At 46.0% G+C, this 13,710-nt stretch overlaps 1 long non-coding RNA gene across 1 annotated transcript; it reads right to left on the reverse strand.

Annotated features, from left to right (window-relative positions):
- Nucleotides 1-1,917: 1,917 nt before the first annotated feature.
- On the reverse strand, nt 1,918-7,066 carry LOC129530282 (uncharacterized). Its single transcript, XR_008675775.2, has 3 exons — nt 6,876-7,066; nt 5,741-5,827; nt 1,918-2,996 (listed from the first exon to the last, which is right to left on the reverse strand). It is a non-coding gene; the product is annotated as an uncharacterized lncRNA (long non-coding RNA).
- Nucleotides 7,067-13,710: the final 6,644 nt, after the last annotated feature.

Genomic DNA, 13,710 nt, shown 5'->3' on the forward strand with positions numbered 1-13,710 from the left:
TTGTGTGGCAGCCTTGGGCATCTGGCTGTCAGAGCTGTCAGCTTGCCTAAGCAGAGAAAAATGGTACTGGCAGAGCTGGCCTGGTATCTAGAGAAAGGCTGCCTGCAAAAACCCACTTCAGGAAACTAAATATCTTGACCTCAGGGCCTCTTCAGGCCATCTCCATGGTCAGGTTTCAGGAAGCGGGAGGCATTTGGAGTCGCTGGAAACTGCATTTCTGACTCCATTCCCAAAAAACCTGTGTGCAAGAATCACATCCCATGGGGATTGGAATATGGTCTGCTGTGTTTTTGAGGATTCTTTAAGTGATACAGACACCAGAAATGGCTGTCAGTGAAAGATGGCCAGACCCTTGACCTCATTGCCTCCCTACATCCTGGGCCTCACAGGGGCTGTCTGGAAAAGGCAGAAACCATAACAAAACAAGTCCAAGGTGACGCATTTTTCTTACACCTCAAACTGGCCTCTCACAGATGAGGTTGAGACAGAGGCTCAGAGGCCATCTGTGACCACTGCAAACTGGAAAAGGATGTCCAGTAGTGCTATTGAGGGAAAATGTGGAACCCCCATGAAAAACAAACAAAAAGAAGTCAAGGCTTGCCTGAGAGAATGCAATGCTTTGTGCTGGAGTCCAAGCAATGTTCAGCGATTCCTGTCAGAGGACCCAAAAGCCTCCTGCAATGTGCAAACAACCTCAGCCCTGACAATGAGATGACAACTCACCACCTGGACTGCAGGCAGCCTATGCAAAGTCCCTTTTGCTCTGTGAACACCTTGACAGCCAAGACATGTGTAGTGAGAGGCAGTCCCATCCAGCAACAGCCAAGTTAAATACACCCTTGACAATGAGAAAGTTCTTGCAAATGAAACAAAACAGAGCATACATTACCAGAAAAGAGCCAGATATTGCTGCCTGCTTCTCACCCTACAAGAGTCTTGCAGCCCTCCAACAGAAGTGGGAGAATAAGAGTTTCACTTTTGGTGGCTGTAATGACAATTTATAGTTTTGAAAGTATCACAGCAGCTCAGTCACTAAAACATGACAGTGTTTAGAAGGAAACACTCACCTAATGCATTTCCATGAGGGTCATCCTCCATGAACTGGGAAACATTTAGTTTGGAAGATGTCTAGCCAGATCCCAGAAATTCTAGGCTGGTGAGGAACATGAAAGTGAGGCAAAGCAGAGGCAAGTGTGAAGGACTCATGCCACCTAGCATCAGTCCATCCCTGTACACAAGCCCTCAAATAAGGAGTTTGCCAGGAGGGCAAAACCAATGTTCCCTGCACTTTGGAGTGCTCACACCAGAAAACTGGGCCATGTTGTGGACTGCTTCTGCAATTAAGGGAATGCAGAAATGCAGTTGGAAGCACATTCTGTGTCATCTGTCTTCATTATTTTTGCAGGTGAAGGTGCGGGACCCAGTCCACTCCTCCTCAAATTGGATTCTCACCCCTAACTGACCTTATTGCTGCTCATACTCTCTATTCCATGATGAAATCCCAGGAAGATGGAGGAGTGCCCCCTCATGAAGCGAATAACCTGCTTGGCTGGGAGTCAAATTGGAGCTAAATTCAAGAGGCCTAGTGGACAGGAATGCTAGTGTGTCTTTCTGTGTTTGCTGCAGGACAATGAAACACTGGGATATGTCTGTTCTTGGGTGTGATGTACTCCTCTTTTTTCTAGAAGAGTGTCCTATTTTGTATTTTTGTTGTTGTTTGTTTGTTTGTTTGTTTTTTCAGAAAGAGGTTGTTTGGAACCCAGCACATCTCAACCAGCCTCTCAATTTACTGCAGATTCATGATCCACATAAAAATAAAGAACACAGAGCCCTGCAGTCGAAGGAAAGCCAGAAAGAGAGGCTACCCAAAGGTTGGGAGACTCAAAAAACAAAAGGCGCTGCAGAGTGTTAACCATATTTCTTTAAGCAGACTTTATTTAAAGGCACACAAACATATACACACTAAGCCACACATACACGAAGACATCCAACACTATCACAGTAACATACATCCCGGCAGCTTTTGAAGCTGTGTGATTCTGCCTGAAGCCCTACCTGGGAGAGAGCAACCCTGGGGAACATGGGCGTGCTGTAACTAGAAATCAAAGTGGAGCAAGTTTCAGAAAGACTCAGGCTCACAAAATCTAGATAGGCCTGAGGCATCCTGAAGATTTTTTTTATCCTTAGGGAATTAGCGGTTTATTCCTCGGGATGTGCCTGAAGTTTCTTAAGGCTGGCTCATGTCTGCCCTCTCCTATGATCATGGGACTATTCCATGGACCCCACAGGGAAGACAGGCAAGGGTCCACCACTGATGCATCTCCACGCAGGTCTCCTTAACCACCATGTTGCAGAGACTTGCCCCTAGGCAATGGTGGCCTTCAATGTGTTGCTGGCCAGAGTTCACAGCTCAGGTCTGGTGTCCTGAGACTAGTGCATGCACATTCACAAGGCATACTTGGATGTCCAGCTGTCAGAGTAGTCACACTGCTTAAGCAGAGGAAAATGGTACAGGCAGAGGTGGCCTGGTAAAGAAAAAGAAGGCTGCCTGCAATAACCCACTGCGGGACCCTAGAAGGCTTGACCTTAGGGCCCCCTCAGGACACCTCCACGGTCTTGTCCTGCTGAAGGAGAAGGCATTTTGAGACTGTGATTTGGTCACTGAAAACTACTCTTTTGACTCCATTCCTGAGAGGCTGTGTGCAATAATCTGATCCCGTCAGGATTGGAATACAGTCTGGTGAGAGGTTAAGGGATCTTTGGGTGATGGAATCATATATGAGATGCCTGAAACACATGTCCACAAAGGATGGCTGGGCCCTTACCCTCACTCTCTCCCTTCATCCTGGCCCTCACAGCAGCTGTCTGGGAAAGCCAGGAATGATGACAAAGGCAAGTCCATGTTGGAGAAATATGTTCACACCTTCAAATGCCATCTCATGGGTGCAGATGAGGTTTAGACAATGTCTAAGATTCCCTCTGTGGCAATAGCAAACCTGAAAGGGGGTAAAATAGTGCAAATGAAGGGACTGTGGAACCCCATGAAATCAACAAAAACATTAAAGCTCCCCTGAGAGAACGAGGGACATGTGCTGGGGTTCAAGCAATGTTCCAAGATTTTTGTCAGAGGACCCAAAATCTTCCTCCAACTATATCAGCCTCCTCAAGGAGACCACTACCCACCACCTGAAGCACAGCCAGCCAACTCGAAGTCCTTTTTGCTTCCTAAAATCCCTGGCAGGTAAAACATCTACAGTGAGAGTCAATCCCATGTAGCAACAGCCCAAGGAAAGACTCCCTTTACAATGAGACAGGACATGTATATTAATTGAAACAGCCTAGATTACAAGGCAAAATCTAGACACAGCTGCCTGGTTCTCATCCTAAAGGAATCATGCAACCCTCCAAAAGAAATGGGAGAATAAGAGTTTTCTTGTTGGTGGATGAAACAGGAATTTATGGTTTTAAAACTATCACAGTTGCCCAGTCATTAAAACGTGACAGTGTTTAGAAGAAAACACTCAGGCAATGGATTCCCATAAAGGTTGTCCTCCCTGAACTAGGAAATGTTTAGCTTGGAAGACTTTGAGCCAAATCCAGAAAACCCTAGGCTGACAAGCAACATGGAAGTCAATAAAAGGAGAGGCAAGTGTGGAGGCTATATCCCACCCAGCATCAATCTGTCCTACTCCTATTTGGCTCCGAGTATGAAACCCTTCAAATTGGGCGTTTGACAGGATGGCCCCAGTTTGAACACTAAATGTCCTCTGCACGTTGGAATCCTCCCACCTGAACACTGGACAATGGTGTGAACTGCTTGTGTAATTAAGGGAATGTGAGGATGCAGTTGGAAGCAACTTCTGTGTCATCTACCTTCAACATTTTGCAGGTGAAGGTGCAGGACCCCATCCACCCCTCACCAGATTTGTATCCTCATCCCTATCTGTCCTTATTGCTGCTCACACTCTCCGTTACAGAAGAAAATCCCAAGATGATGCAGGAGTGGCCCCTCACGATGTGTAGCCTGCTCTGCTGGGAACTGAATTTGAGGTAAATCCAAAAGGCCATGCAAACAGGACTGCTAGTGTTTCTCCATGAGTTAGCCACAGGACAATGAAAAACTGGGTGAGGTCTTTTATCGGGTGTGGTGTGCTCCTCTTTTTTTTGAAGAGTGGATTTTTTTTTTCAAAAAGAGATGATTTGGAGCCTAGTGGGTCACAGTCAGCTACCCAATTCACTGTAGATTCAAGATCTACAGAAAAATAAAAACACTGATACCAAGCAAAACAGCAGAGACAGGCCACCAAAAATTTGGCAAACTCAAAAAAAAAACTGCAGTGCATTAGCCACATTTATTTAATTAGACTCCAATTACAGGCACACACACACATAATACCTTACATATACGCAGACAATGAAACACTGGGAAATGTCTGTTTTTCCATGTGGTGTGCTTGTCTTCTATCTAGAATTGTGGCCTTTTTTTTTTTTTTTTTGTAGGAGGTGATTTGGACACCAGCAAGTCTCTTCATGCCTCCCAATTTACTGCAGATTCAAGATCCACAGAAAGTCGAGCAGAGAGACAAAGAATGCCACCAAAAAACGTTTTGAAATTCAAAAAAAAAAAAGAAGAAGAGCTGAAGTGCTATAGCAACATTACTTTAAGAAGACTCCACTTACATGGACAGACACACACTCACACAAACCCATAATACCACACACACATACAGACATCCAACTCTTACAACACCCCCACAGAAACACACAGCTGGGCACCTCCTGAGGCTGTGTGGCTCTGCAGGAAACCCCACCTGGGAGAGAGCAACCCCAGAAAACACAGGTGGGCTGGGTTGGGAGGCATGCTGAGACTCAGTGATTCCAAATCACCTCCTACAAAAAAAAAAATAATAAAGCCACAATGTAGATAGAAGAGAAGCACACCACATGGAAAAACAGACATATCTCAGTGTTTCATTGTCTGCATGTATGTATGGTATTATGTGTGTGTGTGTAGGTGTGTGTGTGTGTACGTGTGTGTGTGTACCTGTAATTGGAGTCTGATTAAATAAATGTGGTATATTTCAAAAAGAATCACCCTTACAAAGTCTAGGCCAGCCTGAAAAATCCTGCAGATCCTTTTGGATTTCTAACGATTTCATGGTTTATTCCTGGGGCTGTGCTTAATGTTTATTTAGGCTGGCTTATGTCTGCCCTCTCACAGGATCATGGGAGTATTACAAGGGTCACCCAGAGAAGACAGGCAAGAGTCCACCGCCGACGCATCTCCACGGAGGTCCCCTTCTCTGCAAAGCCACAAGGGCTTGTTGCTAGGCAATGGTGACATTCATGGTGACACTAGCCAGTGCTCACAATCAGGCCGGGTGACCTGAGACTAGTGCATGCACATTCATGAGGCAGGCTGGGGCACCTGGATGTCAGAGCTATCAGCCTTCTAAGTAGAGAATAATGATACAGACAGAGCAAGGCTGGTATTGGAAATAAGGCTGCCTGCAAAAACCCATTGCAGGACCCTAAAATTCCCAACCTCAAGGACCCCCTGGGCTATCTCACTGGTCAGGTCCTGCTGGAGAAGGAGGCATTTTGTGACTGTGAGGTGGTCACAAAAAACTGCTCATCTGACTCCATTATTGAAAGAGGCTGTGTGCAGGAATCGGCTCCACTGAGGATTGGAATATAGTCTTGTGTGTTGTTGAAAATTTTTTGGGTGATAGAATCATACCTGAGACTCCCAGAGGCAGGTGTCAGTGATAGATGGCTGGGCTCTTGACCTCACTGCCTCCTTTATCTTGGGCCTCACAGGGCCTCTCTGGGAAAGGCAGAAACCATGACAAAGGCAAGTCAAAGTAGTAGCAGCTTTCTCACACCTTGGACTGGCAACTCATGGATGCAGATGAGGTTGAGACAGTGTGGCAGAGGTTGTCTGTGGCAATGGCAAGCCTGAAAAGGGTGTCCAGTAATGCCATTAAGGAGCAATGTGGATTCCCCAAGAAAGCAAAGAAAAATCAAGACTCGGCTGAGGGAAAGAGCTGACTTCTGCTGGAGTCCATGCAATGTTCAGTAATTACAGTCAGAGAACACAAAAGCCTCCTGCAAAGTACAAATATACTCAGCCCCCACAAAGAGACAATGACCCACAACGTGCAGTATATGCAGACTACCCAAACTCCCCTTTGTTCCCTGAAATCCCTGGCAGCTAAATAATCTGTGGCCAGAGGTAGTCCCATCCAGCAACAACACAATGAAAGAGCCCCTCCAAAATAAGGAGCCCATTCAGACGAAATGAAACAGAGGCTATGTTACAAGGCAAAAGCCAAACACTGCAGCCTTCTTCTCATCTTACAAGAATCATGCAGCCCTCCAATAGAAGTGGGAGAACACAAGTTTTCTTGTTGGAGGCTGTAAGGTTAATTTACAGTTTTAAAACTATCAAAGCTTCCTAGTCATTAAAATGTGACAGTGGTTAGAAGAAAACACTCATGCTCAAAATCAGTCCTGGTGCCCTGAGACTGCAGCATGCACATTCATGAGGAAGGCTCAGGCTCTGGCTGTCAGAGATGTCAGCCTGCCTTAAGCAAAGGAAAATGGTACAGGTAGAGCAGGCTTAGTATGGCCAAAAATGCTGCCTGCAAAAACACACTGCAGAACCCTAAAAGTCTCAATCTTAAGGCACATTTGGGCCATCTCTGTGGCCCAGTTCCACTGTGAGGAGAGACATTTGGAACTGTGTGGTGGTTGTTGGAAGCTGCTCCTCTGACTCCATTCTCAAAAGAGGCTGTGTGCAAGAATTGGGCCCCTTGGAGATTGCAATTTGGTCTGATGTGTTGTTGAGGGTTCTTTGGGTGATAGAATCATACCTGAGACCACAGAGGCAGGTGTCAACAAAAGAAGTCAGGGCTCTTGTCTTCATTGCTTCTCTTCATCCTGAGCCTCGTGTGGGCTCTCTGGGAAATGCAGAAACCCCAAACAAGGCAAGTACAAGGTGAAGCAGTATTCTCACACCTTGGACTGGCCTCTCACGGGTGCACATAAAGTTGAAACAGATCTCAGAGGCCATCTGGGGTGAAGGCAAGCCTGAAACTGATGTCCAGCAGTGCTTTATAGAGGAACTATGGATTTCCTGTGAAAACAAAGAAAAATGAAGGCTCACCTGAGAGATCCAGCTGCCTTGTGCTGGAGTCTCAACAATGTTCAATGATTCCTGTCAGAGGACACAAAACCTCCTGCAAAGTGCAAACCACCTCAGCCTCTACAACTAGATAAAGACATAAAACCTGGAGTGCAGCCAGCCTACCTGAAGTCTCTTTTGCTCTCTGAAATCCTTTGCAGCTAAATAATCTGTGGCCAGGGACAGTCCCATCCAGCAACAGCCCAATGAGAGATCCCCTTTACAATGAGAAGGCAGTGCAGATAAAATGAAAGAGAGGCTAGATTACCAGGCAAATGCCAGACATGGCTGCCTGCCTCTCATCCTACAGGGATCATGCAGCACTCTGATAGAAGTGGGAGAACAAGAGTTTCATGTTGGCAGCTGTAAAGGAAATTTATACTTTTAATAGTACCAAAACTGTCCAATCATTAAAATGTCCAGTGTTTAGAAGGGAACAGTCATGAAATGGATTTCCATGAGGGCCGTTATCCATGAACTGGGAAACGTTTAGTATGAAAATCATTGAGCCAGATCCAGGAAACCCTAGGCCAATGTGGAACATGGAACTCAGGAAGAGAAGAGGTAAGTGTGGAGGTCACATCCTACCCAGCATCACTTCATTTCACTCCCATTTGGCTCAGGATGTGAAAGCCCTCACACCAAAAGTTTGCCTGCATGGACACACATTGCACTCCAAATGTTCCTTGTATGTTGGAGTACTCCCAGCTGAACACTGGGCCATGGTATGGACTGCTCGTGCAATTAAAAGAATGTGGGGATGGATTTGGAAGCACCTTCTCTGTCATCTGCCTTCATTTTTCTTGCAAGAGCCATTGCAAAGTCCCTTCCACCCCTCACCAGATTGTATACTCACTCCTATCTGACCTTATTCCTGCTCACACTCTGTGTCCCAGGATGAAATACTAAGATGTTGGAGGAGTGTCTCCTCACAAGCTGAAGCACCTGCTCAGCTGGAAACTGGATTCGAGGTAAATTCAAGGGGCCATGTGGAAAGGACTTCTAGTGTGTCTCCTTGGGTTGGCCGCATGACAATAAAACAGTAGGAGATTCTGTGTTTTGGTGTGGTGTGCGCCTCTTCTTTCTAGAAAAGTGGCTTTTCTTGCAGGGGAAGGTGACTTGGATGCCAGCAGGTCTTGGCCTGCTTCCAAATTCACTGTGGATTCCTGATCCACACAAATAAAAAGAATACGGAGTCCCAGAGCTGAACAGAGCCACAGAGAGATGCCACCAAAAGACTGTGACAATCAAGCAAAAAAAAAAAGTACTGAAGTGCATTAGCCTCATTCCTTTAAGGTGACTGTGCTTACAGAAATACACACACACACACACACACACACCCAATACCACACATACAAACACCCAATACCACACACATGCAGACATCCAACTGTTGCAACACTCCCACAGAAACACATAGCCCAGCAGCTCCTGAGTCTGTGTGGTTGTGCAGGAAGCTCTACCAGACAGAGAGCAACTCTGGATAACACAGGCAGGCTGTACCTAGACAGCACATTGGGGCAAATTTCAAAAAGACTCACCGCTGCAATGTCTAGGCTGGCCTGAGGAATCCTGCAGGTCTTTTTGGATTTTTAGGCATTTCCTGGTTTATTCCTGGGGCTGTGCTTGTTGTTTCTTCATGCTGGCTCACCACTGCCCTCTACTTGTGTCATGGAACCAACCCATGGATCCCCCAGAGAAGACAGGAGAGAGTCCACTGCCTATGCACCTCCACAGAAATTTTCGAGGACCCACAACATGGAGTGCAGCCAGCCTAACTGAAGTTTGTTTTGGTCTCTGAATTTCCTGGCAGCTAAATAATCTGTGGTGATAGGCAGTCTCATCCAGCAACAACCCAATGAAAGAGTCCCTTCACAATGAGAAGATCATGCATATGAAATTAAACAACAGCTAGATTACCAAGCAAAAGCCAGACACAGCTGCCTGTTTGTCTTCCTATGGGAATGACGCAGCCCTCCAATAAAAGTGAGAGAACAAGAATTTCCTTGTTGGCATCTGTAACGGGAATTATGATTTTAAAATATCAAAGCTGTCCAGATGTTAAAACATGACAGTGTATAGAAGAAAACACTCACACAATGGATGGCCATGAGGGTCATTCTCCATGAAGCGGGAAATGTTTAGCATGGAAGACATTGAGCCAGACCTAGAAAACCCTATGCAGACGAGGAACATGGAAGTGTGAAAAAAAAATTAGGCAATTGTGGAGCCCACAACCCGTCAGGCATCAATCCATTCTACTCCCATTTGGCTCTGGGTATGAAAGCCCTATAATCCCTAGGATGACCCAAATTGGCACTTTAAATGTTCTTTGCATGTTGGAGTACTCCCACCTGAACACCAGGCTATGCTGTGAACTGCTTGTGCAATTAAGTGAATGTGGAGATGGAGACTTCCATGCCATCTATCTTCTTTTTTTTTTTGCAGGTGAAGTTTCTGGACCCCATCCACCCCTCACCAGATTGTATCCTGACCCTTATCTGACCTCATTGCTGCTAACACACTGTGTCACAGGATGAAACCCCAAGACAATGGAGGAGTGCCTTCTCATGATGGGAAGCAACTGCTTGGCTAAAAACCTAGGAAAATTCAAGGGGCTTCATGGATAGGACTGCTAGGGTCTCTCCCTGTGTTGGCTGCAAGACAATAAAACACTGGGAGATGTCTGTATTTCGGGGGTTGTGCTCCTATTCTTTCTAGAAGAGTGGCTTTTTTTTTTTGCAGGGGGAGGTGATTTGGACTTGAGTGGGTCTTGGCCCACCTCCCAATTAACTGCAGTTTCATGATCCACAGAAAAATAAAGAACATGGAGCCTTGCAACCCAAGCAGAGTCACACATCAGGCCACCAAGAAGTTGGGGGACAAATAAAAGAAGTGCAAAAGTGTGTTGGCCACATTCCTTTAAGCAGACTCCACTTACAGATACACATACACACATACACACACACACACACACAATGCCACACAAAAATGCAGACGTCCAACACTCACAACACTACCACAGATACAGACAGTCTGGCAGCTCCTTAGGCTGCATGGTGGACTCTCATTTGTCTTCTCTGTGGGATCCTCGGGATACTCTCACGATCCTAGGAGATGGCAGACGTCAGCCATTTTGAAGAAACTTCAAGTACAGCCCCGGAAATAAACCACAAAATTTTCAAGCATCAGAAAGGATCTGCAGAATTCCTCAGGACTGCCAAGACGTTGTAGGGGTGAGTCTTCTTGAAACTTGCCCCACTGTGATTTCTAGGAACATCCCACCTGTGTTTGCCAAAATCAATCAATCTCAGTCCCATATTTTGTTCCATGTTTGAAAGCCCTCAAATCGGGATTATGCCAGGACAGCCCCAATTTGCCCTCCAACTATTTTCAAGTTGGAGTACTAACACCTGAACATAGGGTCATAATGTGGACTGCTTGTTTCATTAAGGGAATGCTGGGATGGAACTGGACGCAATTTCTGTGTCATCAGTCTTCATTTTTTTTTTTTTTTTTTTTTTTGCAGGTGAAGTTGCAGACCCCATCCACCCCTCACCAGATTGTATCCTAACCACTATCTGACCTTACTGCTTCTCACACTCGATACCCAAGAATGAAGTCTCAAGACAATGGAGGAGTGCCTCCTCATGATGTGAAGTACCCGGTCAGCTGCAAACCGAATTTGAGGTAAGTTCAGGCAGCCCTGCAGACAAGACTGCTAGTGTCTCTCCATGGTTTGTTTGCAGGACAGTAAAACACTGGGAGATGTCTGTTTTTTTGTGTAAAGTGCTCCTCTTTTTTCTATGAGAGTGGCTTTTTTGTAACGGGAGGTGATTTGGATGCCGGTGGGTCTCGGCTTGCCTCCCAATTCACAGCGGATTCATGATTCAAAGAAAAATTTTAAAAAAAACAAAACACGCGACCCACAGCCCAGGCAGAGTCACACAGACTGGCCACCAAAAGGATGGGAGACTGAAAAAAAAAGTGCTGAAGTGCATTAGCCACATTCCTTTAAGCAGATTACACTTACAGGCGCATGCATGCACTCACACACACACCCACACACAGAGATGATGCCACACACACACTCAGACATCCAACACTCGCAACACTCACAGAAACACACAGCCCATCAGCTCCTCAGATTCCTTTGTTCTGCAGCAAGACCAACCAGGGAAAGAGCAAACCTGGAGAACACAGGTGGGCTGTACCTATAAATCACACTGAGACATGCTTCAAAAAAGACTCACCCCTACAATGTCTCGGCAGGCCTGAGAAATCCTGCAGATACTTTTGGATCCTTACGGATTTTGCAGATTATTCCTTGGGCTCTGCTTGATTTCTTCAGGCTATGTCAAATCTGCCCTCTGCTAGGATCATGGGACTATCCCATGGGTCACACAGATAAAAGAGGCGAGCGTCCACTGCTGACACACCTCCATGGAAGACTCCTTCTCCACCAAGCCACAGGGACTTGTCACTAGGCAATGGTGACATTCATTGTGACACAAGGCAGAACTCACAATTATGCCTGGTGCTCTGAGATTTGTGCTTGTGGATTCATGAGGCAGGCTTGGGTGCCTGGCTGTCAGAGCTTTCAGCCTGCCTAAGCAGAGGAAAATGTTACAGGCAGAACCGACCTGGTATCAGGAAAAAGATGTATGAGAAAATCCTCTGCAGGGCCATAAAAGTCCCGACCTCAGGGCCCTTTCCGGTCATATCAGTTGTCTGGTCCCAGTGGAGGAGGATTCTATTTGAGACTGTGCCAGGGTCTCTGGAAACTGCTCTGCTGACTCAGTTTGTGAGAGGCTGTGTGCAAGAATCTGGTCCTATGGGGATTGAAATATAGTCTGCGGGGTTATTCAAGGTTCTTTGGGTGGCAGAATCATACTGGAGACCCTAGAGGCAGGGGTCAGTGAAAGATGACCAAGTTCTTGACCTCACCATCTCCCATCATTTTGGGCTTTGCAGGAGCTCTCTGGGAAAGGCAGGAACCACAAAAAAGGCAAGTCCAAGGTAGAGCAGTGTTCTCACACCTTGGCCTATCCTTTCACAGGTGCAGATAAGGTGGAGTCAATGTCTCAAAGGTCGTCTGTGGTGATGGCAAGTATAAAAATGTATCCAGTAGTGCTGTTGAGGGGCACTGTGGATTCCCCATCCTTGCCCCAAGGCTCATCTGAAAGAATGTGCTGCCTTGTGCTGGAGTCCAAGCAATGCTTGGTGATTCCTGTCAGAGGACACCAAAGTCTCCTACAACTTGCAAACAACCTCAGCCTCCACCACAAGACCATGACCCCACAATCTGGAGTGCAGCAACCCTACCCAAAGTCCCTACTGCTCTCTAAAATCCATGGCAGCTACATAATCGGTGGAGAGAGGCAGTCCCATCCAGCAACAGCCCAATGAAAGAGCCCCTCTGCAAAGAGAAAGGCTGTACAGATGAAATAAAACAGAGGCTAGATTACAAGGCAAAGGCCAGCCACAGCTGCCTGCTTCTCATTTTACAGATATTATGCAGTCCTCCAAGAGAAGTGAGAGAACAAGAGTTTTTTTTCTTGGTGACTGTAAGTGGAATTTATCATTTTAACAGTATCAAAGCTGCCCAGTCATTGAAACCTGACATTTTTTAGAAGCAAACACTCATGCAATGGATTCCCATGAGGGTTTCTCTCTATGAACACGGAAACGTTAGTGTTAAAGTCATTGATCCAGACCCAGGAATCCCTAGGCTGTGAGGAACATGGAAGGCAGAAAAAGAAGAGGTAAGTGTCGAGGCCACATTCTAACCAGCATCAATCAATCCCACTCCCATTTGTTTTCAGGTATGAAAGCCCTCAGATTGGGAGTTTTCCCAGATGGCCACAATTTGCACTCCAAATATTCCTCGCACGTTGGAGTGCTCCCACCTGAACATGGGTCCATGGTGTGGACTGCTTGTGCAATTAAGGGAATGCAGGGAAAACCTTACAATCAGCTTCTGTGTCATCTTTCTTAATTTCTTTATCTTTCTTTCTTTTCTTTTTTCTTTTCTTTTTTTTTCTTTTTTTTTTTTTTTGCAGGGGATGTTGCTAGACCTTATCCACCCTTCACCAGATTGTATCCTCACTCCTATCTGAACTTATCGCTGCTCACACTTTATGTCCCAAGATGAAATCTAAAGATGATGGAGAAGTGCCCCTTATGAAGCAAAGCACCTGCTTGGCTGGGAATGAAATTTGATGTAAATACGTAGGGCTGTGCAGACAGAAAGGCTTGTGTCTCTCCATGTGTTTGCCTCAGGACAATGAAACACTGGTAGATGTCTCTTTTTTGGTTATGTGTGCTCCTGTTGCTTTTAGAAGAGTGGCTTTTATTGCAGGGTAAGATGATTTGGATGCCAGCAAGTCTCGTCATACCTTCCATTTTACAGCAGATTCATGATCCACAGAAAATTAAAGAACACAGAGCCCCACAGCCCCACCAGAGACACACAGACTGGCCCCCCAAAAGTTGGGAGACTCAAGAAAAGGAGTGCTGAAGTG

Source organism: Gorilla gorilla, chromosome Y (assembly GCF_029281585.2).
Source record: "Gorilla gorilla gorilla isolate KB3781 chromosome Y, NHGRI_mGorGor1-v2.1_pri, whole genome shotgun sequence".
NCBI lineage: Eukaryota > Metazoa > Chordata > Mammalia > Primates > Hominidae > Gorilla > Gorilla gorilla.